This window comes from Nematolebias whitei, chromosome 2 (genome assembly GCF_014905685.2).
Source record: "Nematolebias whitei isolate Nwh7 chromosome 2, NemWhi1, whole genome shotgun sequence".
NCBI classification, from domain to species: domain Eukaryota; kingdom Metazoa; phylum Chordata; class Actinopteri; order Cyprinodontiformes; family Rivulidae; genus Nematolebias; species Nematolebias whitei.
This window is the reverse complement of record NC_056499.1, coordinates 43791393-43806548: the sequence shown is the minus strand read 5'-3', so window position 1 is coordinate 43806548 and position 15156 is coordinate 43791393.

Sequence of the window (15156 nt, the reverse complement as noted above, 5' to 3'; positions counted from 1 at the left end):
CCCCCCCCTCTCATTTTTACTATGAAACATTAGTTCAGGCGGCGCAGCTTCTCTTTCTTTGTGAACGAATCTATTCCACTTGATTAATAGAAGATTCATTCAGGTCTCTCTTGTAATTGAGTCCTCGAGGCTCAACGGGATTAACCTGTCTAAATTAAGGTTGAATGAAAAATACTCAAACCACTGAAACTCCACTACAGGTTTTCCTGATTACCTCCAACTCACCGTTTCCCCTCTACATCTCCTCCTGCCTCGGCAGAAAACACACACAGGTAGAGGAGGTGGAGACACCTCTATGTTGCTCACTGGCCAGTTTAGCAGCTTATTGCGGGCAGCTGTTGACTGGGGGGGGGTTGATTATGAATATATATACATGGTTAGGAGAATGCTTGAGAGCAGCGCTACGTGTGTAGCATCTTAGCTTAGCAGTAACTGTGGCGCTGTAAGACGATGCAGGTGTAAAAGATGCTGTGTTCAGGTGTATTAAAGTTGAAATGTCTTTAAAACCCACAGCTGAATTTACACAAACTTGGTGAGAAACATGTTTTAAATGTGTGGAATTAAAGGAAATCTAGGTGAAATGCTGCTTTTTTGTAGGACTAGTGTACAGTTTTTTTTTTACGTGCGCACGAACACCTACGCACATCATTGTGTCCCCCCACATTACAGATGCTTCCGACGTCCTTGGACTAGTGACATGTCCAGAGTGTACCCCACATCATGTCCACTGACTGCAAGAGAAACATCAGCCCCAACCATGAACATTCACTCATTTTCTGCCTTTTTTCTGTGGTCAGGTTGCAGGGGCAACAGGTCCAGGAGGGAAAACGCAAACTTGCCTCTCCCCAGTGACACTCCAGCTCCTCTCAGAGGATCCCAAGGCCAGAGGGGATATGTTGTTTCTTCCGTGAGTCTTTTCTGGGGTCTCCTCCCATTTGAACCTGCCTGGAAACCTCTAGAAAGAGGCATCCAGGAGGCATCCTAACAACGTGCCTTAAACACCTGATTTGACTCCTTTTGATGAGGAGGACCAGCAGCTGTATTCTGAACTCCCTCATATACTGAAGCTCCTCACCCATCTCTAAGGCTGAGCCCAGTCACCCTATGGAGGAAACCCATTCCAGCCCAGCAGGTATCATGTTTTGTCAGTCATGGATCATAGTGAGGGCAGCACGGTGCTGCCACCTCTCAGTGAGCAGGTCACCCCAGTTCAAATCCTTGCTGGGGGCCCTTCTGGGTGGGGTTTGCATGTTCTCTCCATGCATGCGTGGGTTTTCTCCGGGTACTCCGGTTTCCTCCCACAGACCAAAAACATGCATGTTAGGCTGATAGGTAACTCTAAATTTTCTCTAGGTGTGAGTGAGAGAGTGAATGGTTGTTTGTCTCATTTGTCTCCATGTGTCCCTGTGATGGACTGGAAACCTGTCCAGAGTGCCCCCTGCCTCTTGTACAGTGACTGCTGGACATGGGCACCAGTGACCCCCACAACCCTCACAAAAAGAAGAAGCAGGTAAAGATAATGGATGGATCGTAGTGAAAAGTAGAACATAGACGAACAGTAAATTGGGAGCTTTGACTTTCGATTCAACTCTTTCTTCACCACATAAAACCAGACTGAAACCCTCATTTCTGACAAGGCATGGATCTGTTATCTCCTGCCCCGTTCCTACCATCACTGATGGACAAAACTCCCTGGTCATTGAACTCTTCCACCTGAGGACAAGAACATCCCAGACCTGGAAGGAACATTCCACCGGTTTCCATTTGAGAAACATAACCTCTGACTTAATTCAGTTTATTGATACAGTGCCAAGTCACAACAGAAGTCATCTCAGGGCACTGAACAGAACCTGACTCAAGAGGCCATGGGTCTCAACACTGAACAGCTTTAGGTATAACTTTACGAACTATTTCCCTCTTGTAAAGCTTAAAACTACCATCATTCGAATAATGGTGAGAATTTCCATTATTCTACCAAGGAAACCAAACCTTTGAGAAAAATTAAGAAATGCATTAGTTGCTACACAACTAAACAGAACTTGAACTTTGCCAGTTTGAATCAGTTTTGTAAAAATAAAAAAAATAAAAACAGAAGGTATGACAGCCCAAGTTTAGTGACAGTTTAAACATTTTCCTTTAAACATAGTTTACTGGAGATTTCCATTATCAACTAGAACTGAAACAATTTAGACTTTGTGGGTAAAAACAGAACTTTTGTCAGTCTTTTTAAAAAACGACAAAAAGTGTTTGGGGTCAAGATGGTGTAGAGAGAGGGCAGCCAACCTGGGACCAGAAAGTCGTAGACTCAACTCCCAGCCATTCCCACGTCACGGTGTCTCTGAGCAAGACACTTAATCCCTGCTCTTCAGACACTTAGGGGCCAAGATGGTGCAGGGGCAGGGCAGCCGACTCGGGACCCGAAGGTCCCGGGCTCAATCCCCAGTCACTGCACATCCCGTGGTGTCTCTGAGCAGGGCACCATCCCCAGCCCCCACCCCCCAACTGGGTGCCAAATGCAGAGAGACAATTTTGCCATTGTATGGGAACATACAAAGATGACAATGCATACTTATTATTATTATAGCTGCCCACTGCTCCACCTGGGTGTATCTAAGGTGTGATAATTAAATGCAGAGCACAAACTTCATCGTTGTATAATAATAATAATAATAATAATGTCATCACAATGTCAGCACTGTATGTTTCCATACAATGGCGAAATTAGTCTCTGCATTTAACCCATCCACCACCAGGTGGTGCAGTGGGCAGCTATTGAAAGCGCCCGGGGGCATTTTGGGGATGAGACGTGCTGCCCAGAGACGCCACGTGATGTGCAGTGACTGGGGATCGAACCTGGGACTTTCGGGTCCCAAGCCGGCTGCCCTGCCTCTACACCATCTCGGCCCCCATGACAACAATATATCCTGATGCATGCTCAATAATCCAGGTAGAAAAATCAGAAAAAGTTCAATCTGGTCCTCTGGACATTCAAAAAAAAAAACCATATGGGGCGCAATGTTATAGGCAGAAACATGGGTGTGCTATGGGGTCTCCAGTTTCTCCTATTGTGGCCAACCTGTACATGGAGGAGGTAGAAAAGAGAGCCTTGACGTCCTTTTCAGGGACACCACCAAGTCATTGGTTCAGGTATGTTGACGACACCTGGGTTAAAATCAAATCTCAGGAAGTCCAACATTTTACTGACCACATCAACTCTGTGGATAAATACATCAAGTTCACATGAGAAGATGGAAAAAAATGGCAAGTTGGCTTTCTTGGACTGTGAGGTCTCAGTCTCTGATAGAGGACATTTGCAAACTGAGGTGTTCCACAAACCCACCCACACAGACCAGTATTTGCAGTTTGACTCCCATCACCCTTTGGAGCACAAGTTAGGAGTCATCAGGACTCTGTATCACAGAGCAGACAGCATCCCCACTAACTCAGGAGCCAGGCAGAAGGAGAAATCCTACACAAAACAGGCTCTAGAGCAATGTGGATATCCTAACTGGGCCTTCCTGAAAGCAGAGAAGAAACCCAAACAGGACTCCAGTCAGCCATCAGGTGAAAAGGAGGAACCCAGACCAGTGGTCATTCCGTATGTTGATGGGGTATCAGAGAAACTGAGACGTTTATTTTCTAAACATAACGTCCCAGTGGCTTTTAAACCCCAAAATACATTACGGCAAAGACTGACGTGTAAGGAAAAACATGAGACGCTGCTTTAAAGCCTGTTCTACGTGATGTGGCAAGCTGATTAAACTATTTCTTGACAGATATTGAATTATCAGGGAGACTCTCTTAAGAGTTTGCTGGCCCAGTTTAACCCAGTCAGAACCGGGTCATAATTTCATTATAATCCCGTCTCTGAGCAGATCAAATCCATAGGACCAGTCTAAATAGGAAATATCCTAACAGGATGACAACAATATGTAGAGGGAAAAAAGTTTATCAGCTCTCAGGATGAAATATGTGAATATGGACATATAGGCCATCCATCATCTTTTACCTGCTTCTTCCTTTATGGATCATGGTGGTCACTGGTACCCACGTCAATTGTTTTTACACAAATAGTGATTGCATGGACGTTTTGAACATCTGTGTGGTTTCTGTCCAAGTTCATGATCACTAATTAAGGTTTTTCCTTTTTAATCATTTTCAGGACTTGGTAAAGAAGAGGAAGGAGTTACACCATTTACAGCCTGTGGGAAGAAACCATTTATTAGTCTGCTAGCTGTAGTTTTAATTAGTCTTTGTCTTTATCCAGATGGCAGGGAGGAGGAAATATGTCCAGGGTGGGCGGAGTCTTAGAAACAGCTGTCTTTTTTTTCCTCATCATGTCCAGCTTTAATGGGTGTTTTAATGAGCTTTGTTTTCCTAAATGTTTAGCTTACAAGTTCAAAGCCTATTTTTAATTTGGGCATTTAGTTGCTGCTTACAATAATGCAACATTTAGTTTGATTTGAAATATATTAGTATTCCTTAGTCAAACCAAAAAACACAATTTAATATTTTCTAGGTAAATAAAATTCTCGTGCGTGTGATTTAAAAATCACAAACCTTTACATTTTTTAAATTCATTTACTGTATTTTTTGCCTGCGTGTGTGCACTTTGACAGAAACAGTCCACAGACCAGAGGAAACACTGATACACAGCTGCCACCTGGTGCTCAGATGTTGTCTGTTCAGAAATCTGCTTAAAAATAAAAAAAGTTTAGGGCTTTAAACATTATTAATCAAAATGAACAAACTGGTGCACAAAGCAAAACTATACATTATTGTAATCATCCAGTTTAATAGAAGTTGTAAAGTATAATCATTCATCCTGTTTTTGACTGCAGAAAACACAAAACTACACATTAAACTTCAAAAGTACAAACCAGATTCCAAAAAAGTTGGGACACTAAACAAATTGTGAATAAAAACTGAATGCAATGATGTGGAGGTGCCAACATCTAATATTTTATTCAGAATAGAACACAAATCACAGATCTAAAGTTTAAACTGAGAGAATGTATAATTTTAAGGGAAAAATCTGTTGTTTCCTAATTTCATGGTGTCAACAAATCCCAAAAAAGTTGGGACAAGTCCATTTTTACCACTGTGTGGCATCCCCCCTTGTTCTTACAACACTCAACAGACGTCTGGGGACAGAGGAGACCAGTTTCTCAAGTTTAGAAATAGGAATGCTCTCCCATTCATGTCTAATACAGGCCTCTAACTGTTCAATCGTCTTGGGCCTTCTTTGTCGCACCTTCCTCTTTATGATGCACCAAATGTTCTCTATAGGTGAAAGATCTGGACTGCAGGCTGGCCATTTCAGTACCCGGATCCTTCTCCTACGTAGCATGATGTTGTGATTGCTGCAGAATGTGGTCTGGCATTATCGTGTTGAAAAATGCAGGGTCTTCCCTGAAAGAGATGACGTCTAGATGGGAGCATATGTTGTTCTAGAACCTGAACATAGTTCTCTGCATTAATGGTGCCTTTCCAGACATGCAAGCTGCCCATGCCACAAGCACTCATGCAACCCCATACCATCAGTGATGCAGGCTTCTGAACGGAGCGTTGATAACAACTTGGGCTATCCTTGTCCTCTCTGGTCCGGATGACATGGCGTCCCAGTGTTCCATAAAGAACTTCAAATCGTGACTCATCTGACCACAGAACAGTCTTCCATTTTGCCACACTCCATTTTAAATGACCCCTGGCCCAGTGCAAACGTCTGAGCTTGTGGAGCTTGCTTAGAAATGGCTTCCTCTTTGCACTGTAGAGTTTCAGCTGGCAACGGCGGATGGCACGGTGGATTGTGTTCACTGACAATGCTTTCTGGAAGTATTCCTGAGCCCATTCTGTTATTTCCTTGACAGTGGCATTCCTGTTTGAGGTGCAGTGACGTTTAAGGGCCCGGAGATCACGAGCATCCAGTAGAGTTTTACGGCCTTGACCCTTACGCACAGCGATTGTTCCAGATTCTCTGAATCTTTTGATGATGTTAGGCACGGTTCATGATGATAACTTAAAAGTCTTTGCTATTTTACGCTGGGTAACAGCATTCTGGTATTGCTGCACTATCTTTCTGTGCAACAATGGTGGAATTGGTGATCCTCTTACCAGCTTGGCTTCTGAGAGACACTGACACTCTGAGAAGCTCTTTTTATACCCAGTCATGTTGTCAATTGTCCTAATTAGTGTTAATTGGTCTTCCAGCTGTTCATTATATGCTCAATTTCCTTTTTCCAGCCACTTATTGCTACTTGTCCCAACTTTTTGGGATTTGTTGACACTGAAATTTTGAATAAACATATTTTTCCTTTAAAATGTTACATTTACTCAGATTAAACTTTTGATCCGTCATCTATGTTATATTACGAATAAATTATTGACATTTGCCATTTCCACATCATTGCATTCAGTTTTTATTCACAATTTGTTTAGTGTCCCAATTTTTTTTTAATCCGGTTTGTAGAAGCTAGTGATTTAATGCCCCTTTTCCACTGATACGGTGCAGACTGGGTCAGCTCAGCTCAGATCAGCTGGGTACAGGTCACATTTCCACTGTGACCAGTTCTGTAGGCGGGTCCAGATTCCAACACTCCTTCTTCTTCTTCTTATTGGAGTTTTATGGCGGTGAGCAAACAACTGAAAGGTGCATGGCCGCCACCTACTGGTGTGGAGTATGGACTGGATCAACGTTAAAAAAAAAAATAAAAATAAAAAAAATAACCTATATTCTCTCAAACAATCGAGTTTGTTTCAAGTATTGCATTAAAGCTCGAATACTTTCAGACTTTGAATTGTGCTGTAATAATTCAAAAAAATCCAATCTTAATTTCATGTCAGTGAGTCTATTATTCAGTTGATTCCTTTCAAGACTGTATTTTTGACAATGTATTAACACATGTTCTACATCCTCATCCTCTCCACAGTACCCACATTTTCCTGTATCATGTTTTCCTATAATGAACAATGACTTATTCAACCCAACATGTCCAAATCTTAGCCGTGATAGAACTATTTCCTCCCTTCAGTTTCTTCCAGCGCACCTCCAACACTCCTTACCACCTGGTGGTGATTAAATATGGTTTAGTAATACAGGTCCTTCTCAAAAAATTAGCATATTGTGATAAAGGTCAATATTTTCCATAATGTAATGATAAAAATGAAACTTTCATATATTTCAGATTCACTGCACACCAACTGAAATATTTCAGGTCTTTAATTGTTTTAATACTGATGATTATGGCATACAGCTCATGAAAACCCAAAATGCCTGTCCCAAAAAATTAGCATATTTCATCCCACCAATGAAAGACGAGTGTTTTTAATACAAAAAACGCCAACCTTCAAATAATCATGTTCAGTTATGCACTCAATACTTGGTCATACATTATGGAAAATAATGACCTTTATCACAATATGCTAATTTTTTGAGAAGGACCTGTGCATGCTGTGTTTTTTTTCAGATAATTCTAATCGCAGCAGACCTACAGTCTGTTTACGTCCAGCTTTGAAGCAACAGTGTGCCATTAAAGATAAAAGAGGCTGTTACCTTCCATCCATGTATCATTTCAGTATAAATGTTGACAATAAAAATGTATTTAAAATATCTTGACTTTCGTTATGACACTTTAGTTATTTACCAAACACTAGATGGAAAATCTGGATTTTGCTCATAATCATGACATGAAATTGGAACGGGTTTCATATACAGGGTGAGAAATTTTTTTGCATTTTCTAGTAACTTAAAAGAATACAGATTATTAAAATTATATATATATATATATATATATATATATATATATCCTGCTAATGAACTTTAGATCACCATTAAGAGAGTTCTGCAATGAGTTAAACTCAAAGCAGTCTGCTCCTCAGATGAATACTATTAAATTATTTTTAAATATGAACGTTTCTGCTCAGTGCTGAGACTACTTCTGTTGTGACTTGATGCTGTATAAATAAACTGAATTAAATCTCTGATGAACCAACAATTTTCAGTCAGGTCATCTGAACGGTTTCATTTTTGTTGTGCTGAAACGTTTCACCTTCCATCCAGAAGACTTCATCAGTCAAGGAAACACACAAAACTGATTCTTCCCCCAACAGCTTACTCCAAAGTGGAACAAACCAGTTATGTTGGTGCTAAGATGGTCTTTTTAGCACGCCCCCTCCTCCGGTGCCAGCCCTCTCCTTCGCTTTTAACCAGTTTGACATGACGGTCGATGAGGGAGAAGGCCGGCACCGGAGGATGGGGATTTCTTCTACTACAAACCATCCGACCAACTTTTTAAACTCTCCTCCACTTACTGGTTTTGCACCGAAGGCAAGCTTTTGTTGCTTGGTGGTGGGGGTCCTCCTGTCCTCTCGCAGCTCTCTGCTTCAAACCACCTGGTGGGGTTTGCTCCATCAGTTTGACTGTCCGTGCTGCGACTCCAAATGTTTCTTCAGATTTGATGAGGTGCTTTTGAAGCTAGACAGCCCTTTCTTGCCAGCACAGAGGGTACAACGAACTTCCATCCATCCATCCATTATCTTTTACCCGCTTATTCCATTTTGGGTCACGGGGGTCTCTGGTGCCCATGTCCAGCAATCACTGTGCGAGGGGCGGGGTACACCCTGGACGGGTCGCAAGTCCATCACAGGGCCACATAGAGACAAACAACCATTCACACCTAGGGACAATTTAGAGTTACCAATCAGCCTAACATGCATGTTTTTGGTCTGTGGGAGGAAACTGGAGCACCCGGAGAAAACCCACGCATGCACGGAGAGAACATGCAAACACCACCCAGAAAGGCCTCTGGACCAGGGTTTGAACCAGGGACCTGCTCGCTGAGAAGCAGCAGCTCTACCAGTTGTGCCACCGTGCTGCCCCCAATGAACTTTAATATCATCATTCTGTGCCGACAGAAACTCTACATAATTCCTGTATTTCCAGCTACAAAATGTGTATCCTCGTCGCTCCATTGTGTACGTTTGTCGCGGCATGGTGGCAAGCATCACAGGTGATAACCTGACTGAATTGTCGCATAGACCTGACATCTCTCCCCGAGACGCATAGAGGAAATAAAATTACAGTACTAGAGAAAATGACAAAAAAATAAATATTGTAACGCAGTAATTTGGATAAGTAACTTTAATCTGATTACTGGATTTTGAAATAGCAATGCGTTACGATTACTAGTTGCTGAAAAAGTTGGTCCGATGGCAACACGTTGCTGACATCACTAGTTACCTATTTGAGAGGCGTGAAAGAAGCAATTTATGTTAAAAATAAAAAAAACATCTCTTCACAGAGGAGGCCTCAGATTTCCACTTTCAAAATAATGCAACTTTTTTGAAGACTGATTCCCAGCCAGTTTTCACACCTGATGGCAACAGAGGGACCTCATCTGTGAATTAGAGGAACAAAGACCTTAAGAAACCCCTACTGTTAACGTTGAATTGTCAATCTACATATGTATGTGTACCTTATCTCAGCCTTGTAACCTGAACCCCACACTCACTGCTCTCTGAAATTGAGAAAGCTCCTTGGATGAGAAGCGAAATGTCTTCTGTTACAAATAAAGTCCAGTTGTTTTTGTATTGAACGTTTTTTGAATAAATCACTAGTTACCACTTCCGCTAACACGTATGTGCCAAGTTTGTAGTTATGGAAGGAAACGGAGAATGCTTAGAAGAGCTCTGAAAAAAAATAAAATAAAACTGTCAAAAGTTGGGAACATTTTAGGATAAACAGAAAAGACAGCAGAGCAATGCATCCACTGCAAAGCAGAACTGGAGTAACCACATGTCATCGACGTTGCGGCACCTGAAAACACCTGCTGTACGTATCAAAATCGTTCGCAGCTGCAACAGGTAACGTTTGTTCTTTTTGCTAAATATGTTAACCTAAATCTCCTCCTACATGTCTCTGCGTGAGTGCAGCTACAGCGTGCGCTCTCAGGACATTATTACCTGCAGCGTTCCCTCAATGAGGACTGAACTAGACAAAAGGGCCTTCTCCTACTCTGCTCCTGTTTCCTGGAATATCTTACAAAAAGATTTGAAGCTCTCGACCTTGACCTCTCTAAGTGGCTTTAAGAATCTGTTGGACTCCTGGCAGGGACCAATGCAGACATGTTCCTGTTTTTAGTTTTCTACATTTGCCTTAGAATCTAGCTGGTTTTTTTTTGTTACTTTTGTTTTTAGCCTTCCTATTTGTAAAAATAAATAAATAAAAAATTGTGACTTTTTATAACTTTATTGTTGTTGCTGTTGTCCATTGTTGTCATCTTTCTTTGTTGAAATCAGGTCTCTTGTAAATGAGTCCTTGAGGCTCAATGGGATTTACCTGTCTAAATAAAGGTTGAATGAATGATAATCTGTTATAAATGTAAAATGAGGCATATGTTTGCCAACATTAAAATCTACTGACTAATCATAGTGGCTACACTTGATTACACTTGAAAGTTTATTGAGGCATAACAATGCACAAACAAACAATTTTATTATACTTCTTTTCAATAAATGGCAGAGTCATACAGTGGACAGCTTCGTGCAAAGGGATCCAGGATGCATGTTCGGTTATGCAAGCAGCTGCGTTCACAAACAGCATTTTAAATAGGATCATCACAGACATGTGACCGTGGTCCGTGGTGGAAGACGAAGGCTTCCAGAAGATCTCCACCTTCAACCCAAACATTATTTATCTTGTTTTTGCATTTTAGGGAAAAAAGCATGTGTTATATACCACAGACTTGAAACTGAAATGGCGGTTCAACATGTTTTTGCATTTTAAGCAATAAAATCTTTTATAAAGAGGAATAAAAAAAAAATTATTTTTCATGTATTTACATTACTCATAAAATGAGCAATTACTGCAGAACCTGACATATTTTGTTTTCAATTCCTCGATTAATCGCCAGAATAATCTATAGATGATTTGATTATTGAAATAATCGTTTACAACAGCCCTAGTAAAGTAAGGTTTCATTGCATTTTATAAACCTAAGCGATTCAACATTCTGTGGCCTAAACGTGCACGATGGGGTCTCTAAAATGCCTTCGACTGAAAACCCTTTGTGCTGGTGCAGAGGAGGCAGGGACTGACGGTACCTTCAATGCCAAATAGTGGAGTTGTGGAAATGTGGCATGGTTTTTTGCCGAGAAGACAAGTGCATTGTCAGTATCAGTCACAGATGGCATCAAAGTATTTGCTCATCTGTGTTACAATACTTGAATCCTGGACTGAGCTGTGCTTCTTGCATGCCTTGACAGAAGGCGAGGGCATTTGGTCGGTGGCGAATCACTGGCTGATCTACATTCATGGCTCCTGAGCACACGCCATCTTTACTGTCCATCATCTTCTCCACCTCAGAGATCAATGTTTCTGAAAAACACAGTGACCGAATTAGATTTCAAGGGATATGCACATATCAAGAGTTTAAATATTTTTAGGACCTTTTATATTCTTGCTATTCAAATAATCATGGTTAATGTAAAATTAAATGCTGGTTATTTTATCCAGTGCAGGTCAGTAATGAAATGATTCAATAAATTATTATTTATTTAGGTTACAAGGTGCTGCTGTACTAAATCTAACTGCTAGCCCACATTTTTTTAATACTACTCGACTAGTACTTAGTACTTAGATTTCTCTCTACAGGTGAGTATGATGGACTAGTATAAAGCGAGCCAGGATTATGTACAATAGGCATGTTACCAGCCTAAATATAACGAGTATCAGGTTCAATAAGCTCAGAGTGTACAAAATTATTTTATTCAACCTTTATTTAGACGGGTTAATCCCATTGAGCCTCGAGACACAACAGTAAACGGATGAAATGAAGATTATGAATTCCACTGAAGACTAAGGCTTTTATGGGCTACCAATTTGAAACATTTCAGGATTTATGATTTTGCAAATAAGACATTTATTTTCAGCAGAGAAAAGTTTATACTAACCTGTCAGTGTCTTAAGTTCATCTCTCAACTTTTTCACTGATGCACTTCCCCCATTTTTAACATCCAAGTCCACCCAGGTTAAGCCAAACTGTGGATCCAGCATGGTAGTAAAGTAGTACGCATCGTGGTTAAAAGGTTCCTCTCTTCCACTGTCTTTGGCCATGATTGTTTTTGTAAAGATTCCAGAACATCTTTTCACCAGACTGCTGGAGGGCTCAGACGAATGGCCGGCACTGCATTAGTCTCCTCCATCTTGGTGGTGTGTATTTAAGTCCAGGACAGTTGGAACCACCATACTAATGGTAAATTATTTCTCCCCTTCTGTCATGTCTGTTGCCTCAGGAAATGGAGCAAGAACTGCACTCAGGTCCTTCAGCTGGTTCCACTCACGAGCACTAAACACCATATCCTCGTAATCCATGGTGCACATTTTGTTCAGGGCTTTGTGGTCCAGGGCTGTGAGGGCCTGTATTCGTTTAAATGTACTGTTCCAATTAGTTGTGTTTGCAGCTGGAACAGTCCTATTGGTACCAAGCATGGCTTCAAACTTGTCTTTGAATTGTGAGTTGCTATGTAGTAGGGTTGTGAACCGTGACGTTTTGGCTATGGTGAGAGATGGTCCTGACCTCCTTCATGACGTCATTCACAACTAACTGCAGTGTGTGCAAACAGGAACGACGTTCACCAGATGACCTGGGTAATTCGGTGTCTTCATCTGAATTAATGTCATCAAACATGTGTTCGTCTTCTGAATTATCCTCTTCACTGTCATCAGATTGCTGTTGGGGCATGTGTACTTTGATAGCACATTTCATATTGCTAGTGATGTCTGTTAAGAGAACTTATTTTGTCACAGATACCATATTCCTCTGATCTCCTCAAAGGCAATATGCTCTCCAGCGCACCCGCCTGTTAAACGCCTACAATCCAGCAGATGGGATTCAAGCGCATAGGAATCCTTTGATTTGTAGCACACACGTGCAGTCACCCCAAGGAAGGAGCGTAGCCTTTGATCAGACCAGAGGTCAGTTGTTAAGGACACAGACGACTGGGTCTTCAGTTTCTCCAAAATGGTTTCCTTGACCTTTCTTACAAACTCTGGAATTAAGTCTCTCAAAAACTGTTTCTTTAGAGATTGGTGTGTATTTATTATCCAGAACTTCATAAAGTGTTTAAAATCCCCATTTTCCAAAAGTGAGAAAGGCAGACGACACCCAATGATCAAATCTTGAACAATGGCTTCACTGATGGCTTGTTGCCTTGGCGATTGTGGGCTGTAGAGCTGCATGTTCTGTGTAAATAATGATACTGATGGCTGTGTGACATGAGTCTGTTGCCCTGCCTTGGACTCCAAGAACCTAAAAAAATATGAGGGAGGAATTAGTACATCTGGTCATATGAATATCCATTACATAAAAATAAAACACTTAAAAATAAGTAGCAACTTCATAAATGTATGTCACATAAAATAAAATAAAAAAATAAATAAAAAAAAAGTGTAATGTAATGTTACTGCACAGAAACAAGGGTGGATAAACAACACAATGTAAATCAATGGTATTTTGGAGATGGAGATCATCAAAAAGTGGTCTCGAGCCAAAGACCAGACTCGAGTACTACAACACTATGACCTTCACAATCCACTTGGAATAACATCCTTCTCCCATCGTTTTCCTTTCCACTATTCCTTCCCCATCACTGATTTAACCACATTTACTTTTACTTTCCATATAACTTGTTTAACTTGCCTTAATGTGTCTGCATTGGCAAGGACCATTGCAGACACATTCCTGTTTTTAAGTTTTCTACATTCGCCTTAGAATCTAGCTGTTTTTATGTTGCTTTTCTTTTTTTAGCCATCCTATTTGTAATAAAAATAAATAAATCTGTTTGACTTTTTATAATTGTCTATTGTTGTCTCTGTTGTCCATTGTTGTCATCATTCTTTGTTGAAATCAGGTCTCTCTTGTAAATGAGTCCTTGAGGCTCAATGGGATTACCTGTCTAAAGGTCGAATGAATGAATTATTTCTCCATAACATGATATTTATCCTTCAAGATATCCTCCAGAACACCATGAGCTGGATTTTTCAAATCTTAAAACAAAATCTTGCCGCGCACAATAAAGACGTGCCAGCAAAGATGCTACGTGCTCCGTTTCTCTCACACATCCTAACCCCACCCCCCACACAGTCAACAACAGACATCTTTAACGAAGCGGTAAGCTAGCGTGCAACACGGAGGTGTCTCCCACTCCTCCCCCCGCCGACCCCCTCGAAAAGATGAGAACCCGCTGAGCCAAAACATCTCTTCGGATCTTGACGATTCACGTAAATTAAATTTTAGTTTGAAATAGTTGAATTTCGCCGAAAAGTGACTAGTTTGCAGGTATAAATGATTAATGGAAGGATGGAGGAGATGATTGTGGACTTCAGACAGAACGAACACACCTAACCCCCTTGAATAAGAGGATCTGCGGTGGAAGTGGTCTCCAGCTACAAGTACTTGGGTGTACACATGAACGATCACCTCAGCTGGGGCAACACCACCAGCCTGATCAAGAAAGCTCATCAGAGACTCTACTTCCTCAGACGGCTGAGACGAGCTGGACTGAGAAGCTCAGTCCTCACCTCCTTCTACAGGTGTGCAGTGGAGAGCATCCTGTGCTCCAGCATCAACATGTGGCATGGAGGCTGCACAGCTGCAGAAAGAAAAGCTTTGCAGAGAGTGAAGGCTGCACAGAAGATGTTGGAGTCAGCCTCCCCATCATCACAGACATCTACACCTCCAGATGCAGGAAGAGGGCCACCTGCATCATGAAGGACTCCACTCACCCAGCACACACACTTTTTGCCCCACTCCCCTCAGGAAGGAGGTTGAGGAGCATTAAGTGTAGAACCACTAGACTGAGGAACAGCTTCTACCCTGAGGCTGTTAAGACTCATGAATCTCTAAACAGAATAATCACTGTGAAAAAAAAATCACATCATGTTGCTGCCGATCCGTTCCATGTTCATTCGTACTCATCTGCTCACACTCATGTTCGTGCTGCTGTTTGGCGTATTGTTTTTGTACCATTAGTGCTTAGCGTATTTTTAATTAACATTTTTCTTAGTTCATCTTAGATCATATTATCGTTTTTCTTTCAAATTTTATACTTTTGTTGGATGTAACTGGGACCCTGTGTAGTTTCCTTCCACCACAGGTA